The sequence below is a fragment of the Camelus bactrianus genome, chromosome 14 (genome assembly GCF_048773025.1).
Source record: "Camelus bactrianus isolate YW-2024 breed Bactrian camel chromosome 14, ASM4877302v1, whole genome shotgun sequence".
Taxonomy (NCBI): domain Eukaryota; kingdom Metazoa; phylum Chordata; class Mammalia; order Artiodactyla; family Camelidae; genus Camelus; species Camelus bactrianus.
Window position 1 is genome coordinate 19,095,009 of NC_133552.1, and position 24,138 is coordinate 19,119,146.

The window sequence follows — 24,138 nt, forward strand, 5'->3', positions numbered from 1 at the left end:
CTTGATACAGGTTGTGAGTCATGGGTAAATTCATAGATAACAAATTCAACAAACTATGTACCTAAGATTCATGGACTTTTATATATATGTACTACCTGTAATAGTAATAACTATACATATAAAATGCCATTGTAGCAATATTATGCCTCAATAGAAATGAAAGTCTGTTGGGAAGATATGCTCTCACATCCCTAAGCTCCTTCACCTCACTCTGGGTCTGCATATCAGCACCACCTCTGATTCTGAGTAACCCCAACGTGCCCTACTCACACTTGGAGACCAAGCTGAAAGCAGGTTCCTAAATGTTCAGCCCCGTGATTCTTTTGGTGTCAGCACATTATGCACTCTCTTCCCCCAGCCACCTAGAAGTTAGAGTTTAACCATCTCAGGCTTAATCATCTCATAAATATATACTGTTCCAGACAACTGGTCTTCTGTCCTCCCTAAGTAAAATGCCTGCGTTTGGGAAAGTGCATAGACTATTTTTAAGATTCCATGCTGTCATCTTATTCCACATTCTGAGCTTGCCGAAATTCTTCTCCCCACCTCATGCCCCAAAAAAAGAACAAAGGAAGAAAAGAAAAAAAAAAAAGAGATTAAGAAAAGATAGCTCTGAAAATGTCTAATCCTTTTTTTCCTTCCTGGTGGCACAAATTTTATTTTAGTTTATTATAATTCTCATATTTTTCAGCCTCTCCCTTTCCTTTACACTATTCTTTTTCTTTCTTTTCTCTCTACCTATATCTATTACACTGTAATAAGGCATATGAAGAATGAAATAGTTCTGAAATAATTTTTTAATAAATATGCTTGACACATATCATTGTGTAAACTTAAGATGTACAGTGTGTTCTTTGATACATTTTTATATTGTAATATGATTGCCATTGTAGTGATACCCATTGCATTACATAATTATAGTACAATATTATTGTCTATATTTATTTATTTATTTAACATTTTTTATTGATTTATAATCATTTTACAATGTTGTGTCAAATTCCAGTGTTCAGCACAATTTTTCAGTTATTCATGGACATATACACACTCATTGTCACATTTTTTTCTCTGTGAGTTATCATAACATTTTGTGTATATTTCCCTATGCTATACAGTGTAGTCTATTCTACAATTTTGAAATCCCAGTCTATCCCTTCCCACCCTCCACCCCCCTGGTAACCACAAGTCTGTATTCTCTGTCTGTGATATTGTCTATATTTAGAACGATTTTTCAATTAACGTACTTTTTAGAGCAGTTTTAGGTTTAAAGAAAAAGTGAACAGAAAATACAGAGTTCCCATTTACTCTCTTTCCAAGACACACAACTTCTGCTCAGTTTCCCTATTATTAACATGTTGCATTGGTGTGGTACAATTGATGAAAAAATATCGATACATTATTATTAATTAAAGCCCCCCATAGTTTACATCAAGGTTCACTCTATGTTGTATGATTCTGTGATTCTGACAAATACATAGTCATGTATCCACCATTACAGTATCATGAAGAATAGTTTTCCTGCCCTAAAAATGCCTGTGTGCCTGCTGTTCATCTCCCTCCCCTACCCCCTCAACCCCACTGAACCCCTGGCAACCTCTGATATTTTTACTTTCTCCATATTTCTGTTTTCCAGAATGTCATAAAGTTAGAATCATATAGTATATAGCCTTTCAGATTGGCTTCTTTCACTTGCAATGTGTTTTCCCCATGTCTTTTCACGGCTTGATAGCTCATTTCTTTTTACTGAAAACTTTCCATTGTCTGAATGTACCACACTTTGTTTATCCATTCAACTATTGAATTACATCTTGGTTGCTTCCAATTTTGACAATTATGAATAAAGTGGCTATAAAAATGTGTGTATAATTTTTTATGTGGACATAAGTTTTCAGCTCATTTGGGAGCATGATTGCTGGATCATGTGGTAGGATTGTATTTATCTCTGTTACAGAATAATTTTGTAAACATTCTAAAAATAAAGAAATGAGGCGCTTTTTCAGCATAGGACATGGGAAATAGTCTTTCTTCCATTGCTACTCCAGTCCTGCTCAATAATAGGTCTCAAACACTTAACATGTTAAGCTTTCATCCTCTACATTTCTTTTCTTGAGGAGCCTCTGTACAACAAGTCAGAATCATGTAGACCTGTGTGGTGAGGGAGAAAACCAAAATGCCTTGGACCAAGTTTCCTAGGTGAGATTCCTGTCTTTTTCTGGGGCTAATGAGCTTTGTAATGAGGTAAGTCAAGTTTGATTCCAAGATCTGCTATTTATCAACTCTTCCTGGCAGTGACTTAACCTCACGTAGCCTCAGTTTCCCATCAGCAAAATGGTGATAGTCATAAGAGCATAATGGCATTGGAGAAAGGATTTAATGAGGTGGCTTATGCAAAGCTCATAGGACAGAGCTGGGGATGTGGGAGACACTCAACAAAAGCTTAGTTCCCCCTTTTGACTAAGACTACTTGAATGCCACACTACACTTTCCCTCCTCACTAAACTGGGGTGATAGCCCACCTCCACCCAGGAGATCAGGAAATCTCTCATAAGTCTTTCAAGTGAATTCTTGAAAAAGTCTTGAAAAGACTTCTGAGAATGAGTGACATTCTGTGGAAATTGTTAGAAGTAGGAGGGAAATAGACCTTGGCAGCTCTCTTGATAGCTTACTCCTTCATGCTTTTTAAGGTATTACCCTCCCTGGATTATTTGCATTTTAAGTGAGGATTTCAGGAGATAATATGAAGGAATTAGCGTCCAATTGAATTTTAATCAATCTTGTGGTTCACTCCCCTTAATCTGCCCCAGGAAATACCAGTCTTTCTGCAACATAGCCTAATGTATCCTCAGAATTCAACTCAAGACTCTTCAAACAACAATAGAGTGTGGAATCATCTCTCCAATAAGGACTACAAGTTCAAATGAAAGGAAGGCAGTGTTGAGACTGATCGGAGCCTTGTGAAAATGAGACTGCTGTTCTTTTATGGATGTGAGTGTAAAAATTATTTTTTGTGGAAATCTATCTCTATCCTTAGGCGTGTTAGCCCTAGCCACCACAGGGAGTTCCAGGCAAGGTTAAGTGACTTCACAGAGATCCAAAGTGCTGAGATCTGTTGATCACTTCTAGGATATGTCAGATTTCTTAGAGCTAGTTCTGTGCTTTTAGTAGCATAATAAATGGTATCTGCTTTTTGTCTCCCAGGATGATTACCAGGGGAATTAATAGCTGTTTAAATGCACCAATATTATGACCATCTGCCAGACATAGATTCCAATATTCTTTCCCCAAGATAATTTACTCTCCCAATTTTCAAGATTATATTTGCATCGTGGAACCAGTGTTTTCCCTTCCTCAAAAGAGGGTAGGACCCATGTCTTATTTGTCCCTATACTTTGTAGCATGCAGCCTGTATATATGGTGTTGAATATCTATTGACAAATGCCATGGCCTTATTGTAAATCAGGAAGTTAAAGATGCCAATTCTCTCTTTACAATGCAATTACCAATCCAATGGTTAATAATGTCCACTTTACAATTTACAAATTCACCAAATCACAGATACCATTATAGCATAGAATTTCTCCCATAAATTTCAGTCAAGTATCATTAAAAACTTTTAATTGAACCCTTAAGACCTTTATAATTCTATAAATAGAGGAGTAGACTCATTTATAAAGCAAGTAATATGATTTCTGTCTGGAAAATTTATTGAAATAGTTTGAGAATGGCCTTTCCTTATTTCTTCATGGAGCAAATGGTAAAAGCATTCATATCATGGATTTAAGCCACTGCCAATGTGGCATTCCCTCTCCAAAATTTATCCCAAACTCCTATTTTGCTGTATAAGCATCATCTATTTCTTAGATTTCTTAACTTTCTCTTCACTTCCATGCCAACACTCTTCACTGGTTGGTTGGATTTGTTTGGTTTTTTTCTCTTTGTTCCTTTGTTTAACAGGGGCATTTTCCACGAAATACAGAGATTTTCTTGCTTTATAAAATGTGCGTGGACAGGAAAATGAGCTCAGAACTGTAAAGTCAGGCTGAGATGAGGATGCTTGGCACTGAATACTTGGCTTCAGGAAAGTGACACCCTCCTGCCAGTGAGCCTCCCCTCAGTGTATAGCACTCCAATGTGTACCTCAGCAAAATTCAAATGACTACATTATGTGGACCATTGGAGTTACTCAACAATAGTCAAAACTGTACATTAATTTTCTGAATGTCAATGGTCTCACAGTGATTTTTTAAAAATTCTGATACAAGCTATAAATACACAGCCTTTTTGAGACACAGTGGGAGGAAGACTAAATTAGTGAGCCCTGTTGTGAGTAAGGAGCTGGGTTCCTTGCTTTATGCTCTAGAGACATGACATCATTTCATTTTCTCAGTAACTTTATAAGGTAGATATATTGTGCCTATTTTTACAAGAAACTAAAGCTCTGAGATGATTTAAACTTGTCCAATATTATACAACGAACAATTGGCTAGGAAATAATTCAAAGCTGGGTCTGTCTGACTGGAACCTTGTTACTCAAAATGTCCTCAGACCGCAGCATCAATGTCACCTGGGAGGCTGCTGAAAATGCAAAATCTCTGAGAAATTTAAGCCAGTTTGTAGAAAATTATAGACTGAAGTCTGCCAAACCTCATAGCTGCCTAGGAAAGAATATGAAACTAAGAATCTGAGGCAGAGAGGGATGGAAAAGATGGACCAAGTTGAATTCCCTAGTTAATTAGATAATCTAAACTTTGAATCTGTTCCATTTCTCTCAGAACTTTGTACCCCATCCTTAGGTTGCTTTAGATTTCCTCTTTCTAACATACTCCTCTGCTACTCTTTCATATCCTGATTAGTGTCATGGCCCCAGTTGCTCAGGCCTACTCTGGAGGTCATCTTTAATTATTCTTTTTTCATTGTCCTGTACGTAGCCCATCACAAGTTCTTTTAGATACACCTCTGAAATAAATAGCAAAAATCAACCATACTTCACCATCACCACCATCATCCAAAATACCCCATCTCTTTATGGGGTGGTCTTATAACTCACTATTCTTCTCAATTCCTCTTTCAACCCCTGCTAGTCATTCAGGGAGGGGGGGAGGAAGGAACTGAGGGAAAGGAAAAGAGAGACAGAAAGAGAGAGGAAGGAAGGAAAGACAATAACCTTGAGACTAAGTTTGCCCACCATTACAGAAATGACTACAAAGCAGTATTGGTATGAAAAAAGATGAATTGGATTGGAGTATTTTGGTGTCTGTGTGGCATATCCCTGGGGGAGCTAGTTGCCCCCAGCAGCCCCTAAGGTGAAGCCCAAGAGCTCATCACTTGTATCTGGAGCCATGACAGTTTTAACACCAGGAGGACTCACCTTTGTGAGGCGAGGGCTGGGACAGGGTCATTGTCATAGAACACATTTTGGAGTCAGTTCTTCCTTCAGCCTGGTGAAAGTTGTAAGAGTGAATTGGCAACCATTTTAGGACTTCCACAAGCTCCAGAATATGATGGAGGAGTAAGAAAAAAAAACCCATATTTTGATGACTGGAATTTCTGGATCAGTGTAGGCCTCTGGGCTATGGTTCCAGGGACCAAAGGCTTGGCATATTAAAATTTATGGAAGGTTCTCGGCCTTCACTGATATTCATTCTGTTTTACTCCAATCTCAAATTGCATTTTAAAGAAAACAAAAGGAAAAATTATATTCTTTAAACTCATTTAGTAATTATGTGCATTTGCCAATTGGATAAAAAAACTAGATGCCAATTTATTGCCAAAAGCCAAGTGAAACTGAGGTTAAATTTTGTATAGAGTTACCCAAAGAAAACTGCATGTAAATATAGTTAATATTTATGTCTAGAACTATCTGTACACCTATGTACATTTACATATATAGATATATAAGGACATATCGGATGTCAGCTGATTTCCAGACAGCAAAGCTTGCAATATTCTATTGTAAATATACTGTTCGAAAGCATAATTTTTTTAGTCATTTGCTAGGACCAGTCTATCCAAAATACACTTTAAATAATGATATGAGATACATGGAAAATACAAGGAAGAAAAATTTATGAAACCACTAATGCTGAAATCAAACTGATAAACGCAAGGCATGCCAAAGTCTGAAAGGGCGTGATACGGGTACACAGCCCACTGAAGTGGCCAGCCAGGCTTCAGAATGGCTCTCGGCTCAGTTGCAAGGGACAGTGTAGGATTTTCTCATCCACCCTGTTCTTCTTTGGTTTCTGTATGAACCTAAATAAATATATTCTTTATCTGGAGGAGTGTGTCCACCTTCTGGGTGAGTCTGGTTTTTGGCTTCAGAGAGGAACCGAGTATTGAAATTGGCCGTGGAAATCCCGGTTTATGATGCCTTCAAGCCACAGTCTTGTTTGCTCAGGGAGAGGAGTTGGCTGCTGAACTTCAGTGAGCAGAACTGATCAACAAAGTCAGGACACGGAAAGCCCTGACAGGCTCCAGCCTCCTCTGGGATGAGGCCGGTTGGGGATTTGAGCCTGACATAGAACCTGTGACATCTAATATTAAAGACCCATGAACAATGGCATGTCCCCAGGAGGCTTTTTCTCCTGGACACTAAGGAGTGAACGTCATGGCCGGGCGGCCTTCTCTTTCCTGCCCTGTTGTCTGAGGCTACGCAGAAATAAAATGCATCTTCTTTTGAAGACAGTTGTGGCAACAATGCATAATAGTTGCTATTTAAACATCTTCCTAAGATAATTAGCAAACAAATGACCAGGTTATAAGCTGAGTGAGTGAATTTAGAATTTCATTTTATCCTTAGATTTCCCTTCCTTAAACCTTGAGAGCCAGTACATTCAACGGAGAGTATAAATAAACTCCACATTTTGGAGGCTGGACAGGAAAGTCTTAACTTCAGTACAGTCACCAGGAGAGCAAGATTCAAGGGTGCAGGGCAGATCCTGGTGTGTTTCTGGTTTTATCCAGTTGTGCATTGGTGGGAAAAAGGTTCAGTAGCAGTAACTCTTTCAGTATTACTCCTCCTAAGATGTCTCTGATTCCTCTCGACTAATTTCACTGACAAAAAGCATGTTTTTAATCTGTCTGCATCACTGAGCCAACTGAGAAAAGGGAGAACATAAAACGAGTCCCATTCCTTGTGAATTATTGAAGCACGTTGTCAGCAACTATAAATCCTGGAGATGGAGCCTCAGAAGCAGAGAGAATACAGCCCAACCTGCAGAGCCCAGTGAGAAAAAAAGAAAGAAGGAAAATCACTTTTGAATGGAAAATTGAAGACATCCCTACTTAGATTTAGAATATGGATTCGGGGAGCTCTTCACAACCAGCCCAAATCAAAATTAACCTTAAATAAGCCTTCTTGGATAAAGTTTTTTACTATTTCTATTGTACTTATTCTTTCCCTAACATCTTACCTGGTTGGGATCAGAGTCAACTAAAGTGATTTAAATGAGAAGTTTCAGCGGAAAAGCTTGTGGGCCCTTAATATAGGTAACTCATGAAAAAATTAGTACATAGCATAAGCCAAGCTTGTTCATCACCAGATGGAACTAAAATGGAGATACTGAATATTTTCATGGGGTTCATGTGAGTCCCATTCTCTCTGTCACCAGTTCTAATTCATTATTTCTTCATTCAGTAAACATTTTCTGGGATCTCTCAGTAACTTTCTCTCTGTTCTTTTTGAAGCAAACACTCTTGGGAAAGTACTTAGAACTCTCTGGCCAGCAAAAGGATAAGAAAAAAAGTCTTTATTATGGTGTTAACCAACATTTTTCTGTTACATTAATTCAGGAGTTTATTTTCATCCATCCTACATTATTAAATGCCAGGGAGTAGCTAAATATTAATCATGAATTTTGTTTCAAGAAACACCGTGGGCTCCACAGACTGATTCAGAGTGGATTCATGACCTAAGATCAAAGGAAAATAGAGGCTATTGGGTGTCAGGGCCAGTGCTGCCTGGCCTTGAGAGAGGCACCCTTCCCCTCTCTGAGCCTCTGAGACCTGCATTTGACCCAAAGAGTGAATGCCTCCTTGAGTTTGGCATCCTAGGAGTGTGGGGGAAAAGGAACCCTCCTACACTGTTGTTGGGAATGTAAATTGTTGTAGCCAGTATGAAGATATGGAAGTTCCTTAAAAAACTAAAAATAGACTTACCATATGATCCAACAACCCCACTCCTGGGCATATATCCAGAGAAAACTCTACTTTGAAAAGACACATGCACCCCAGTGTTCATAGCAGCACTGTTTACAACAGCCAAGACATGGAACAACCTATATGTCCATCAAGAGATGACTGGATAAAGAAGCTGTGGTATATATACACAATGGAATACTACTCGGCTATAAAAAAAGAATGAAAGAATGCCATTTGCAGGAATGTGGATGGACCTAGAGATTATTGTATTATGTGAAGTAAGTCAGACAGAGAAAGACAAATATCATATGATATCACTTATATGTGGGATCTAAAAAAAATGATACAAATCTCATTTACAAATCAAAAATAGACTCACAGACACAGAAAACAAACTATGGTTACCGAAGGGAAAAGGGCAGGGGAGAGATAAATTAGGAGTTTGGGATTAACAGACACAGTATATAAAAATAGATAAATAACAAGGATCTACTGTATAGCATAGGGAACTGTATTCAGTTTCTTATAATAACATATAATGGAAAAGAGTCTGAAAAAAAATATGTGTATGTATAATTGAATCTTGTTACTGTACATCTGAAACTAACATCATAAATCAACTACACTTCAATAAAAAACAAAATTAAAAAAGAAAAGTTTGGCACACAGGCACCTCATTGTCCACCCTAGTCCAAGCCCTGCCTCCATGATACTTTGGTGAGCTTTATGACTCCAGAGACATCCTGGGTACGAAGAGCTTGTTTTTATTGTCTCTACGTAGTGTAGAACCAGTAAAAACTGAAAACAGCTCATCCTGGCTCTAAGGTAGTCACACCCCCAAGCCCAGCGGCAATGGCTGCTTTCCAAAGGAGCTGCCCAAGTCAGGGGAGGGAGCTGTACCAGGGGAGGTCATGGGGGCACTCTCTGGATGCTGACGCTGGACATTCTTGCTGGGTGTTGACTGCTTCTTTGGTTCCTGTCTTGTGCTTTGGCTCAGAGCTTGGCCAACTGTGACTTTTGGCTCTGGTTCCTTTTGGGCTTCTGCCTCCTGGCTTCCACACAGTCTCAGTAGCAGACCTTCCAGCTCTGACCATCAGCTATGTCCTTGATTGGGTTTGTTGCATTCTTTCCCTTTAGATCCCCTGAACTTTTCCCTACAATCCTGGCCTGAGGTCCTAAGGCCATTTCAAAACCCACAGGCTGGTGACTGATGGTGTGTCCTGGAATGGGGAGAGGAGACCAGAAACGTCTCCTTTTGTTCTTTCCCTCCATGAAAAACAGACTGAAAAAATACAGTCTACCCTTCTGGGCTGCCTAGGTGTGTTATAAAGATTAACATCCGTGAAGCCCATGTGAATTAATGTGAAAAGCAGCCATGTAGAAGATTGTTAAGCTATTGCCTTGGCAACATCTCCATGCTAGGAAGAAACCCATGACACAAGCTGCCATAAAAGAAGGAGGCTGTTATGTTTTTACCAAATGCACCAAACTATTTCCAGGTGCCTCTTGTCCCCTTCAAATTAGCCATTGTGAGAAATTGTCACTTATTTCACTTATTTCAGCAGTTAAACCCCACTCAAAAAAACTGTTTGGAATGACCTTTTGATATTTCTTGTAGGGCTGGTAGCACATGTTTTCGAATAGCCTTAATGGTAAAAAGTCTTTATTCTATCAAGATTGTCCTGAATTTAAAACCACCCAATCTGGAGGGAAAGTTAGCCATGAGTCTAGGAAATACTAGACAAAGAGAGAGAGAAACACACACACAGAGAAACCGACTGATTGATTCCATCTATAACTATAAAAGAAAAAAAAAAGCCCTAATCCTAAAGTGGTAAGGTGGGTATGTGTGTCTGCATGCACACGTGTGGGGGGTGGAGTGGTTGTGCGTATGAAAATCTGAGAGAGAGAATATTCTCACTATTTCGATCTGTTGATAGAGTAGTGACTTTGTGTCCCACCAAACAAAGAATGCAAATCTAACAGGCCATGTGTGCTACAGCTTCCACCCCTGTCAGGAAAATTTCTCAGCTTCAGTCAGATTGGAAGCACAAATTTTTTTTTTTTTTTTTTTTTTTTTGAAACAGATGATGCTGTCAGCTGGAAGGCAGAAAGTCCCATGGGGCACATCATGGGAATGTCTTTCTACCCAGGATTCACATGGCTTTGTCATCATCTTTGATCTTTGCTGCCAAGATGACCAGCCAGCAGGGCTGGATGGGCAGACTTGTGAATGCTTTCAATTGAATTTTTGAGGAAAAGGTTACTTTGCAGACTGGTCCATGTGCCTCTAAGCTGAAAGCTCTCCCCTTCCCCACTCTAATCACGCTTCCTTTTCCCCACTGCCACCATTCTCTATTTCTGGTATTCCCTCCCTCAGGCCTCTCTCAGCCTTTATAAAGATAAGCAATTATTTTCAGCTTCAAGAAGGATGCTGCCCCACAAGGAGCCTTCCAGTTGCAACAAGGATGAAAGAAGGTGGATGATTTACAGGTCAAGGGCTACCCGGCAGATACCGTGGGATACTATGCTGTCAACACCAAAGGATGGGTGAGCGTAGTTTTGCTAACCATAGAAAAAATCCGTAAGAAAAAAAAAAGAAAAGAGGAATCTAAACCTTTCCTCCTACTCTTGAGGAATCTGGTTGCTTCTTTCTTTCTCATTGGTAGCTAATTCCATTTTTAGATGCCTACGAAAGAGACAGAAACATTCTTGCTTTGTGAGTTCTGCTATTTCCTAACTCATACTGTGTGTGATCTGGCCAGACTTGTTCACAATGTTTCCCGGACCCTCAGGTGGATCCGCCTGATGGCCAACATCTAACAGCTATGTCAGGACATAGGAGCTCAGCTTGTATCACTGCTCTTAATTCTCAGATGTACTTACTGTTCACCTCCTCACCCTGTAATTGGCATATCTACCTTCCCAACTCACTAGTACCACCAATTGCCACATTTCAGGAACTGCTTTCACATATGTCAGAGTATCCTAAGGCCCCATGTTAATGTTTTTTTTTTCCTATTTTTATCCTTTGGGTAGATTACTACAATATTTTAGAATGGATTAGCTGGGTCCATTTTGTCCTGTTGCCTAAATTCAATTCAGCTTAATTTTTATTTTTGGAATCCTTGCTAAGAACAGATATTAAAGTTACAGAAGGTACAAAAAGTTAAGACATCATTTACAATCTCATTGGGTAGCTTTTCAAACACAGAAAGGAATGTAAGTTAGAGTAAGATAGATGTCTTAGGATGCATAAATGTCCCTGGGGAAGACTCAGATACAGCCTAGTACTTGTAGATGTAAGTGCATGATGAGCATGGGTGTAAGACAGAAAATTTCACTGAAACTCTTCATTGAAAGGATAATAATTATACATGTTCCTTTTGCTTCCATTAGCTATTAAGCTGCTGAGTGTTCTGTAGTTCTACTGAGGACCATTCCTGGCTCCCAGGTTAATTTGCTCGATGACCACAAGAATTGTTTCACTTCCTGTTTTTCAGTCTCAGTAAGTAGAAATGATCATTCCACTTCCTAACTGGGCAAGAGTTTAATATGAATGTGTTGGTAAGGCAATTTGAGGTCTTATGTGATCAAAAGGAGAGGGAAGGGTCAAACTGTGAGTCCTAGAAGAAAAAGGAAGATTATTATTGTTCTGAGAGATTGAGGAATCTCTGCTTCTGCTTTTCTGCCAGAAAGGAATGCCCACACATTGTATCAATTCCTGACGATTTCACCAATGACAGGAGCACTCAGGCCAAGTCACGCACACTGACTTTGCTTTCAAAATTGGAGTTAGAGACAATGAATCTGTTTATCGATGCAAACAGAGCTCACACTAAATTCATATAGTGTCAACTCCAGATGGGTGCTGCATGCCAGGACGACAATAGGAAGTAAGGAGAGGGCAAGGAAAAGACAAGACCCTGGTACAGATCCCGGTGACCTCAAAGAATACACAGATAATATAGAAGATGAGTGTGAGTGCGTGCAGATATTATTCCTGCACACACCCAACTCCATCACTGCCCACACTCAATTCCATCATTCTTATAAATGGTCATACATAAAAGAATAGTAACTTAATTGCTTTGTTATCTTAGGAAGAAAAAATATAAAGTGTTTAAGTCATCCATATTTTAAGTGGTTAATAAATATTATTAAATCTTACTCAATATACAACATTAGTTCTATAAATTACACATTATTTCTATAAATTAAGGAGGGAGTTGGATAAACTAATAAAAGTAAGGGAAACAAGTGAAATAAGTACTGATTATAAACAATTTTTTTAATAAAAACTGAATTAATTATAAAATGCCTCTTCCTCCCATTCCTTTTAACTCCTTCTTTATTGAATTTGCAGTGACCTTTTCATATAAATATTGACAGTAGGGAACATACAAACATTTGAATTTCTTAATGTTTTAATATTTAAGTTTTAAAAAATCATCAAAGTATAGTTAGTAGAAATTTTTTAATTTTAACAAATCCTTATTGACAAAATGTGCTAACTTGGATCTTTGCATCATTTTGAAGGGCATCTTTATGCAACAGTTTGTAAAGTTGAAACAGAAGGAGATGGGGAAAAAACTTTGTTTTTTTCACTTTCAAAGCTCCTATATCTTTTTCACCAGAAAATGGACTCTGAGTTTGCAGTCAAGGGCGCGTCAATTGTTGTCTTTCCAAAACAAAGGATGGAAAAAAAAGATTACTCTTTCCCAATGCCTGCCTGTTAGTTAAGATACAGTGAAGCTCTATTTCTTTTCGTTTTTCCTTTTTCTTTTGGCAGAAGGTTTAAATGGTCAGCCAGTTTGTTTCTGTCAAGTGAGTCTGTCAAAATGTTCAGTCAAGAGAATGGACGGGGAAGAAGTTGCTAGATATTGGGCCATTCTCCCTCATGCTATCCACAGCAGTGATCAGAGCAACATTACTCTACAGAACGCTTGAGATCATCAAATAAAATCCATAGCAAAGTTCCAGCCTACAGTGTGATCATGCCTAGTGACTACTGCAAATGGCTCCACTATCTAAATTTTCATTTAATAGGTCAGATTCTCCTACTCTTACGTTTGCATTAACATACTGTGAAATTCTTATTTCATGACTGTGTAAAGACTCTCCTATAATTGTACATGTGCAATTTTAGGCACAGCTTCTCAGCTCTGTAGCACAGCATACCCAGAGTGTCTGCTGGTACAGTATGGGGCCCCCCGGGTCAGGTTTGGAAGACACTGATTAATATTCTACCTCCTAGACTAATATCTCTTACTTAAATTATGAACTCCCTCTAAAGGAAAAAATAAATTTTAATCTATATTATTTTATTTTAGTAAAAGCATACAACTAGGTATAAATTTGAAACTTTAAATACTTATACAACTATAAAATGAAAAGAAATTTACAATTATATACTATTCATGTTAAGAAAAACTCCAGAAAACTCAAGTTTGCAACATTAGTTTAATTTCATGAATGGCGTTGTTTTGCTGAAACTAGATCTCTGATGCAGAAAAACAGAATCTCAGATCCAATTTTAAATATACTTGCTCCAGAATGGTGGTTACCAGGGACTGGGAGGTGGGGGAAATAGGGAAATGCTGGTCAAAGGACACAAGCCTTCAGTTACTAGATGAGTAAGCTCTGGGGATCTCATATACAGCATGGTGACTGTAGTTAACAGAACTGTGTCATGTACAGTTCCTAAGAGACTGGACCTTACACATCCTCACCACACACAAATAAAAATGGTAACTAAGGGATGGAGGTTAATTAACCTCGTTGTGGTCATCATTTCACAAGTTATACCTATGTCAGATCATCACATTATACACTTTTAATATACACAATTTTATTTGTCAATTGTAGCTCGATTAAATAGAAAAGAATTAAAAAATAAAATGTGCTTTCTCCCACCGTGAAGAAGATTCTCCATGGTGTATAAAGCCTAGTCCCTAGCACATCGTTCTGTATAGCTGGATTCCTTTCCAACTTCATTTCCCTCTCTATCCCCCACTCACCCTTCACTTATTTCCAAATGGATGACTTGCCATGACTTGCCATTCTCCCAGGAAAACCCAGCCCTCGGAAATGCCTGTGACTTTGCCCGTGCCGTCCTCTCAGGCTCCACTCTCCTCTGCCTACCAACATTCTCATTTTGCTCTAAGGTCTGGCTCCACTTCATGAAGTCATCTTCCAGCCCCGTGGACTTAAGAACTGCACCTTCCCCGGAGTTTCCAGAGTGCATTACTCACATCTGCTTTCATGTTGCCTCGTGTTATGTTAGCTATTTATAGATCTGTCTACTACATTATTAACCTTATTTAAAAAAAAAAAAAACAGCTTTATTGAGATTAATTCACGTATCATACAGTTCACTCATTTAAAGTGTACAACTGAATGATGTTTAATATAGTTACGGAGTTGTACAACCAACACCATGAATAATTTTAGAACATTTCATTTCTCCCAAAAGACATCCTGTACCATTAGCAGTCACTTCCCACCTTCTTACACCCAGCCCTAGGCAACTGTAGATTTACCTTCTGTCTCTATAGGTTTGCCTATTCTGAACATTTTATATAAACAGAATCATCCAACATGCAATTTTTGTGCACATGTAAATCTTTTAAAGGCAGAGACCAAGTCGTATTGAAGGAAGTAGGAGTTAACGAGCAGGATATGTGACATAAGAGAAAGAGAGTGACTTGGGACTTAGACCCAAGTTAAAAGCTCACTTCAGGTATTTTTGTAACTTTGGACAAGTCACTCCATCTCTCTGAGCCTCCATCTACACATCTGTAAAATGGAGGTAACAATTCCTCTCTTCAAAGACGATTGTGAGGATTAGAAAGAAGGTATTAAATTTCTAGAAAAGAGTTTGCTCAATAAATGGAAGCTGTTATTTGTTTTATCTCTGTAAACCCAGCACCTGGCCTGTAGGTAGTTGTGCATGTTGATTAATTAATTAATGGATGAGTGGTGAAGAATTCTAATGCTTTTCCTTCAGGATGCCAGTGGACTGTCAACAACCTAAGGGAGGAGATAGAGCTCCCAGGGCTAAATCTGTCCCAGATGGTGTAAAATAGTTCCTTCTCTTTCTTAGCCCCTGTTCTCCCTCAGAGACTGGTCCATGGAGAGAGACAACAGGACTAACAAACTAATTCGGGATCTGAAATCAGAGGGGAGAGCTTGGGCTCTGGGTCTGATGCTGGCACTCAGGACCACGGCACTTTGAAAAATTAGCTCATTCATCACAACTTCTAGCTTTCATTTCTACATATTGCTTCATCAGGTAATTTCTGCTTTCCCTATGATAGGACAAAAGAAGCTTGAATCATACCTGGAAAATGTCTGAATTCTCCTTTAGCTAGAAGAGCAAGACCATCTGAACAATGAGTAGAAAAAAGTACAGAAAGGGAAAGGCATAGAATAGGCATTGGTCCAAAGGAAAGAATAGTCTGACTACCATAAAACAAATTATATCTCGAGATGTCCAAGTAAATTAGGAACCTTTGCCATAAGAACAATGAGGCTCCCTCACAGGGAAGAAAAGCACTGGTGTACCAACTCAATTCCCCAAAATAAAGGGAAGAGAGAGATGTAAAAAAAAAAAAACAAGTCATAAGAATTCTTAGCTGAGTCATATGTATAATAAAGGATGTCATGATTGAAAGAAATGGAATAATCTGCCTTAAAACAAAAAGGGTAAACATGTGACTCAATCTCTATGGAAGAGAAAAGTGGCAGGATTTTTAAAGAAGAAAGGATCTAATTTCTAAAAGATGTTAGTACAAGTTACATAAGTTTCCTGTATTTAATGTTTTTATAACCATAATCCTGCAAACCATAAGAATAATGAAGGATATAATTACTTAATTGGGCAATTTTGAAGCAGTTTAGTTTTACCAAAAGAAAGAAAAAAATAGAAATGATCTTGGAAACTTTTGACTTTTCAACATTTTTTATAAAGAGCCAAACAAATTTCCTTCTAGCTAGAAGCAACTGTGTGAAATTCAGATGGAGGAAATTCAAATTGGTGTCATGGAAATGCTTGAATTGATCAAGTCCAGCCCTTAAAAGCAGGCTGAGGAAAATTTCAAACATAGTCATGAAGTAATGTCCACCATTACTGGCAGAGAAATAGGCTGAGTGTTCCCACCTCAAATTGCTCTAACTCTTTAATTTACCCTTTCCCAAATAACATATCCTGTGATGAGAGAATGTTTACCTTCTGATTCAAGGGAAGAGGACCGATAAGTTTTTCCATCCACTTATCTGTTTAAAAATGATGAAAAAAGAAAAATAATAAAATGTTAAAATAAGAAAAGAAAATGTATCAGTTCCTAGTAGGCCTGCACACATAGGTTCATAGACAAAACATTCTAAAATCTCAGCTTTCTTTTGTGTAAACAAATATCCTCTCCAGAGAGAGAAACCCTGTTTCTATATCAAACACACACAAGTGGGAACAGCTCCTAAAACTCTAAGGATATTTGGCCACTGTAAATAAGATATTCTCTGAGTACCTAGGCCTGCAGTGGATTGATTTTTTTTTTATCATTATTTTCCAGATACCACCAGAGATGTAACAAAAGTGTTTGCTAACAGCTTCTGTAGTGAAAGCTACCTGAAGAACACGCCCAGCTCAGCCCCAACACTCCCTCATCACGGTAGGGAAGCAACATCTGTGTAGCTCTGACGGGGCTTCTTTTTGGTGTTAAGAAACTCGCAAGACTAAGACAGGCTTTCAATACTGAGCTTCCGTGGAAGGGATCCCTCAAGCTTGGGAATTGGGAAAGGAGGGAAAATTGAAGGAACAAAATATTAGTATTCAGTATTGTGCTAACTGAAGTAAACCAAAATCCAGACCCCAAAGAGCCAACATGAAACTCACTGTAAGAAATGAACAAAATGCAAACATCCTCCAGTGTAAGACGATGGCAGAGAAAAACTGTCCTGATTCACTAAGCTTTCTAATCCTTTCTAGTTTTCATAATTATCCCAGTTCTTGCCCGAGCATTAAACGTGCTAGTTAAATTGCTCTCTGATAGGCCACAGAAAATTAAGACTTAGTGTTGGGTTTGTTTTTGTGCACCTAACATTCCCCCAAAGTTTTGTTTTTTATTTTTTTCAAAAACTAAAACTCTCTTAATCCAGGCTAGTAGTCACTAGAATCCTGTCCTATCATGGACTCTTCCAATGACTCAATACTTTACCCAAATTAAGTGCATATTTTTTTATTTCTCTCTCGTTTAGTTTCTCTTTCTTAATATGGGAACATGGTACCTATCATTTGCCTTAATAGAGTTAATGGTGAATGTTCTCCAAACATTAGCTCACAGATATTTTTGTAAACAAACATGAAGAGCCGTTTAATATTGGAGCTGTTAAGACACACTATTAAAATACTGATATAGAACATTATAGTAATAGCTTCATAGTGGCTAACAGAGCTGAAAGCCATAAACTCCAGCCCTTAGGATACCTTATTACTGTCCACAAATTTTTTCCTTCTCAGGAATGGAGAACCTAATGGTCCATTCAATTTTCCCTTTATCATCAAAATAGTTTATATTAACAAAAATTCAGTCCACTAAAAGGCTACGGCCTGTGACTCAAGATATTTTAAAACTGACCAAAATATCCTCCATTGGACATCTCAGGTTTCTATTAGCCCAGGATAGGTATGCAAATCTAACTTACTACTTAATATTATAAAGGTTAGTTTGATGGGCTGTTTAAGTCAATTGGTAAAACAAGTAGAATTCTAAAACAGGAAAAAGCATGTGTAATCCACTTTATATCCGTTATCATGGGGCCCAATTCACTAAGGTGTTGGCTTTTTGCTACTTAAGGGTACAAAGATTCCAGTATCAAGTGGGGGTATTGGACTGGATCCCCTCTGCCCTCACTTTCTGAGAAAGGTTACGTGGAACGACAGGAAGAGTTGAGGTTTGAACTCCCTATCCCTACGTTAGATTTCGGTTTTATCTGTTGTACGATATCGAACAAATCATTTAATCCTTCTGACTCTTAGTTTCTAACACAAAGTGGTAAGTGAAAAAAAGCAGCAGTTGGTTAAGAAATCTCCTGCTTTCTATCTCATGCAGTCACTGTAAGTTTTAAATGAAGTTACGACTTTAACGTGGTCAGCACAGTGCCCGGTGTATGGAAGCAATCAACAAACATGATTGTTGTTGTTGTTGTTGTTACTACTTTAGTTTCCATTTTATTAATTTTAAAATTCACCCATCATGGCTACTAACCACCTCCAAATCTTGGTATAAGTGACTTCATCACTTGGTCACTGAGTTTATTTATCTGAAAAAATACATGGTTGGAAAAAATGATCTTTACTAGCTTCTTCTAGATCCCCAAATCTCTAGTTTTACATTAACAGGAATCTATCACCTCTGTCTCAATGAAGGTTTATACTCACTGAAGGTGCTCCCTCTTTCTGACTATAACTCTGATGTCCTGAAAATCTTGTTTCTTACTTATGTGTAATTTTCATCCCATGGAATACTTTGATGGTAAAAAGTAGCTTGGACTTCAGGTGAGTTTCTACCCTTATTTATGCCAGGGAACTCAGAACTGAGGTACTGAAAACCAAGGTAAGAAGAACCCAAACAAAAGATTGTATTTTCTGTTCATAGGATCATACATTTTCCATTTGGGTTTTCTCTGGGCTTTAGTTCTCTCGAAGGAAGCCCTAGTTCTAAACTAAAGCAGACAAACTAGAACTATCAGAGTGCTACAGAAAGAAAGTTGCTATTGTTTTCATCATGTGGGTTGAATCACAATACTGATCGATTACTTCCCATACACTGAAGAGTGGAAATTTCAAGTTGTTCTACGATTAGAAACTGCAAATGGTCCATTAAGACACCATTGACTTTGCTGAAGGATGACTGGCTAAAATTTTGTAGAACGACGTTATTATCAGTATGAGTCCACTTATATCATGAACAGTAACTTAATGATGGGAAAGCCAAACACAGCAGAAGTGAAATGCACACTTGCAAAAATGGTGAATTTACTGTTTGCCTTCCTCTGAAAAGTCGTAAGTCTATGGCTGAAAGAGATGTTTTTACTGGAGGGAATGCGGTCTTCACGCCCACTGAATCTCAGTGCCTTTTGCCTGTGCAATAATCCCTCTCCTTTTTACATCACCAGTTTCCCTCTGCTGCATCTTTGTTCTCTGCACGCAAACAAAATGCTGTTATTTCTCTCAGAAAAATAGAAGCCTCTCTTGGTCCTTCACGCCTCTCTAGATATCTCCCGTTTTCTGCTTCCTTCTGTAGTAAAGCACCTCGAAGGCACAGAGCACATTCACTCTCCATCTCTTCTCCCACGCTATCAGGGGTCTGACTCCTGTCAGGGTCTCCTCCATTTCAATAAAAACACTATTTCTTTGCTCACCATTAACTTCTGTGTTGCCAAATTCCAAGGTCCATTCTTGGTCTTAGTTGCTTATCCTCCTTATTGAATCATTTTCTCAGTTTGACTTCCAGATCACTCCCCTCTCCTGCTTGTCCTGCCTCAGTGGCTCTTCCTTCGTAAACTTCTTTCTTGAGTCTTCCTCACCTTCTCTACCTCTAACGTTGTAATGTCCCAATGCTGAGTCCTCAGACATCGCTTCACTAATTATGTTTATTCTCTAGATGATCCCACTTGTCCCATGACTTTAAATACCATCCATATACATCCATATATATATAGGTAGATAGATATCTCATCTGATTCCCAAATGTCTCTGTGTCCAGGTCTTCCTTGACCATTCTTTCTAAAATGAACCTTTCCTGTCATTTTCTTTCTTCTTCTTCTTCTTCTTTTTTTTTTTTTTTTTTTTGAGAGGGGAGCACTTTTAAGATCTACTCCCTCAGCAATTTTCAACTATATAGTATAGTATTATTAACTGCAGTTACAATGCTGTACATTACATCCCCAGGATTTATTTATTTTATAGCTGGAACTTTGCACCTTTTGACCCCCTTTACCCATTTCACGCCCCATCCCCTACCTCTGGCAATCACCTGTCTGTCCTCTGTATCTATGAGTTTGGTTTTTTCTTTTTCTTTTCTTTTCTTTTTTTTTTTCTAGATTCCACATGTAAGTGAGATCATATGGTATTTATGTTTCTGTGTCTGATTTATTTCACTTAGCATGGTACCATCAAGGTCCATCCATGTTGTCACAAATGGCAGGATTTCCTTCTTTTTTTATGTCAGAATACTATCTATCTACCTACCTATCTATTTATCTAACTATCTATCTATCTATCTCTATATATCACATTTTCTTTATCCATTCATCCATCAATGGACACTTACATTGTTTCCATATCTTGGCTGTTGTAAATAATGCTGCAGTGAACATGAGAGTGCAGGTATCTTTTCAAGTTAACATTTTTGTTTCCTTTGGAATAACACCAAGGCATGGAATTACTGTAGCTCTAGTTTTAATTTTTTGAGGAACCTCCACACTGTTTTCCATAGTGCCCACACCAATTTACAGTCCCACCAATGGTACACAAGGGTTCCCTTTTCTCCACATCCTCACCAACACCTGTAATTTCTTGTCTTTTTGAGAACAGCCATTCTGACAGATGTGAGGTGATATCTCGCTGAGGACTGGGTTTGTATTTCCCTGATGATGAGTGATGCTGATTAGTGATGTCATTTTCTATTCCCTTTCCCTGCTTCTTGTCTTTTCACAGCACTTACTCTTTAGCAGTGATTTTGTATCATGTATCTACTCATTTATTTGTTTGTTGTGTCCTGCCCTGACCCAGAGTATGAACTCCACGAGGGCAGGAATTTGATTTTGTTCCCTGCTGTGTCTCCAGCACCCAGGAAAGGGTCTGGTATGGTATATATCAGGTACTCAATAAATATTTGTTTAGTGAGTGACTGATGTCCAAATTCACTCTTTCAAATTATTCACCTCCTTTCATATAACAGTGTCAGACAAGCAATAGCTTTAGCTCTCAGGTGGAATTACACAGGCTGCCTATGTTACTTGACAGTCAAAGTGCCAGGATGGAGGAGGTTGAGCTGTGGAGCACCGTGAAAGGGGGTGCTGAGGAGTGGCAGCAATTCTAAATTAACCAGAGAGTGGCCAACCCAGTGCTGTCCTCTGCAGTTGCTGGTATTAGGGTGGGGAAACAATGGCATGGGAGGGCCTTAGCACAGGGAGGCAGCTTCATGCTTTCATGTGAAGAGTAGAGATCACAGGGCTCCAAATGGCATACAGGATTATTCGGGGAAACTGTCAGATGACCTGGAGCAGAAGAAAATTTGCAAAGCTCACAGGAGACTGCCACCTTAGTGCCTATTTCCTTGACTTCAGAACAGGATCATGGCTGCCTGCAGACGGCCTGATGTTCAGTCCAGTACCAGACAGGGGGATGGGCTGGGACAGGTATTGTGGGGCTTGTGCAAAGATAAATAAAACAAAATCTCTGTCTTCAGAGTGGCTGTAGACTTACAGGAGATGACAAGACACAGCTAATAGAAGGAAGAGCATTACATAACATGTAATGTGCTCAGTGGAGCCATGGAATCATAGCAAATTACATCCCTAAAGGAGGCTATTTCTGGATTGTATTTAAATATAGAACTCCTCTCTTGGGTACAAGAAGAACAATTTACCAGTCTCAAATCTCTTCATCTGCAAAATGTGGGCTTTTAATAGAAATCCTTTTTGTTCCATGTCCTTCAGTTCTAAATTGTTATCATTCTTAATTCACATACATGTAACCCTGTATACATACATATAGATATATAGATAACAAAACCTCATTAATTGGACTTTGCTGACTTGGGATTTAGGATCAATTGTCAGAGTGAGGCTGCTTGAATTTTGATTTTGTTCTGCCAGCAATATTAGTAGCTTGTCCAACAAACAGTGTAAACAAATTATAAAAGGAATGTTCGCCAACTTTAAAGAACAGACTGTTTCCAAAGTGCTCAGAACTCCTATTTGTAAACAAGTAGCTAAAGTGGAGTCAGCCATGTGGACAGATGTTCTGATACACTTTTTACATGTCCCTGAGCAAGGGCCCCTGGAGAGAAGGGGGTTGGCATACAAGTTCCCTGATCCTCACTTTGCCTCAGAGCATCAGGAGTCAGAGCTTGAACTGACTTAAGGAGAAGCCGGAGGAATCATCTCAGAAGCAGCATGACCTTGCCACTTACCCCTGGAGCTTCTACTGCCTCTCTTGCTCTGGCAGTAAAAAGTGCTTATGAAAAATGTGTAACAGAAAAAAAATGTATCCTTGTTTGATAGGTTATTATGTAAAATTCATTAATCTTTAAAGATTTATCAAATGCTTACTATGCAGGAGGCACTATTATATAGTCTCATTACATTACGGATTTTTTTTAGCACCATGCATTTATTTATCCACAGCTCTCGAAAATATACTAGAACATCTCATTATTGTACCGTTAACTCTAATGCAAATTTCAGTTTCATTGCCTCAAAAGACTGCATGTATACCTCACAGGAAAATGGGAATCATACCAAAAACAGAAATGCAGGTGACTAGAGAACACTAAAACTTAGCAAAAAGTGTTTAGGACTAAGGTGAGAAGAGCTAAAATTCAGAATGAGATGCAAATTGAAAAAAGCCAGGAAGGGAATGAAAGAACAGATCCTAGAAACTGCACAACTAGGAAATTTCATTATATCTTGGCCAAAGGATCACGGAGTGAATCCTGAAGAGGAGATGGATATAGGAAAGCAGCAATAGGAGTCACTCAGGCTACCAGCCTCTCCCCGCGGCTGAGTCAAAGACTAATGGAAAAGGGCCGTGGTCTCCAATCTCTGAACACATTGAGGTCATTTCCAATTTGGTCCCTTTCCTAATGCTGCTTTCCTCACTCACTGTCTGGCTTTCGGATACTGTTCATTCTCAGAACCTTGCTGCAGTTCCAGCTCCTCCTCAGTGCAGCCCTCTCTACCCAAAATGACAGCCACTTTCTGGAAGCCCAGTGAACGCTTACAACACTGCTGTTTACCACTCAGCCGTTCTTTCCTGGGTGTTGAGTTGTTCGGGATTAGACTACAGATTCCTGAGGACTCATACCTTAAACCTTTTCATAATTTATGAACTTATACTTATGAGAAAAGTCTTACAAGCGATAACGATTAAATCATATTAATTATGTTTTGAATGGCATGTGTTGATTGAAAAGAGTAATACTGTAGGAAGTGGAACTATCTTGGAAAATTTGGGATGTATGGTCCTCAATATCCATTGCACTTAAACTCCTGAAATATTTTTGACTGCATGTTGATTGATTGATGAATGATAGTAGGAGATTTTTCTTTACAGAGATCTTTCACTCTAACCTATGTGTTAATGAGGTATGAAGGCCATTAGTGCAAATAATCAGATAACGTGTCCCAAGTTAGACTCAAGATATTCATCACTACCACCCTCTAAAAACTGCTGAGCCTCCTGTCTCCTCTATCCTGATTAATGACATCACCACTCAGCCAGTGACCTAAACCAGGACACTGGTGGTCACCCAGCACTCTCCTTACTCTCATATTTGATTCCTCATCAAATTCTGTTGAATCTCTCAGATTCACCCCTGCCTCTCTTTCAGGCAGCTTCTACCTTGGTTCAAGCCTTAGCTTCCCCACCCAGGCTCTATGGTCATTTCCTAACTGGTAGCCTTGTATCTGGTCTCCCCTCTTTCCAGTCCATTCTACATACATCTGAGGATGATCTTTCTAAAATGCAAATCTGTTCATGTCATCCCCCTTTCTAAATATTGCCGTGATTCCTCATGTCTAAAGGATAAAGTCCTAACTTTGCCTGTCATTCAAGGGCCCTCATAATCTGGTCCCTGCCGTTCTTTTTCATACCAACTTTGGCCATTTTTCTACATACATCATACCTTCTACCCATGCTGAAGCTGTCAGATTTTGAAGTACCATGCCATTTTATCTCACTATGTAAAACCATCTTTAACTCTATATCCA

General features: G+C 38.7%; 1 protein-coding gene across 10 annotated transcripts in view; it reads left to right on the forward strand.

Moving 5' to 3' along the window:
- Nucleotides 1-24,138, forward strand: part of CCDC122 (coiled-coil domain containing 122) — a 101,463-nt gene that overhangs the window by 5,692 nt on the left and 71,633 nt on the right. For 4 of the 10 annotated variants that reach the window (XM_074378211.1, XM_045513999.2, XM_045514002.2 and 1 more), the window contains exons 2-5: nt 2,805-2,985; nt 10,560-10,689; nt 11,539-11,647; nt 16,713-16,811. The exons of 1 other annotated variant lie outside the window; for it this stretch is intronic. The gene's annotated coding sequence lies outside the window, so the exon portion shown is untranslated. Of the gene's footprint in view, nt 1-2,804; nt 2,986-10,559; nt 10,690-11,538; nt 11,648-13,722; nt 15,434-16,712; nt 16,812-24,138 lie in introns of those variants that run through there. 5 more of the 10 variants (XM_045514006.2, XM_045514000.2, XM_045514010.2 and 2 more) reach the window with 5 other exon arrangements.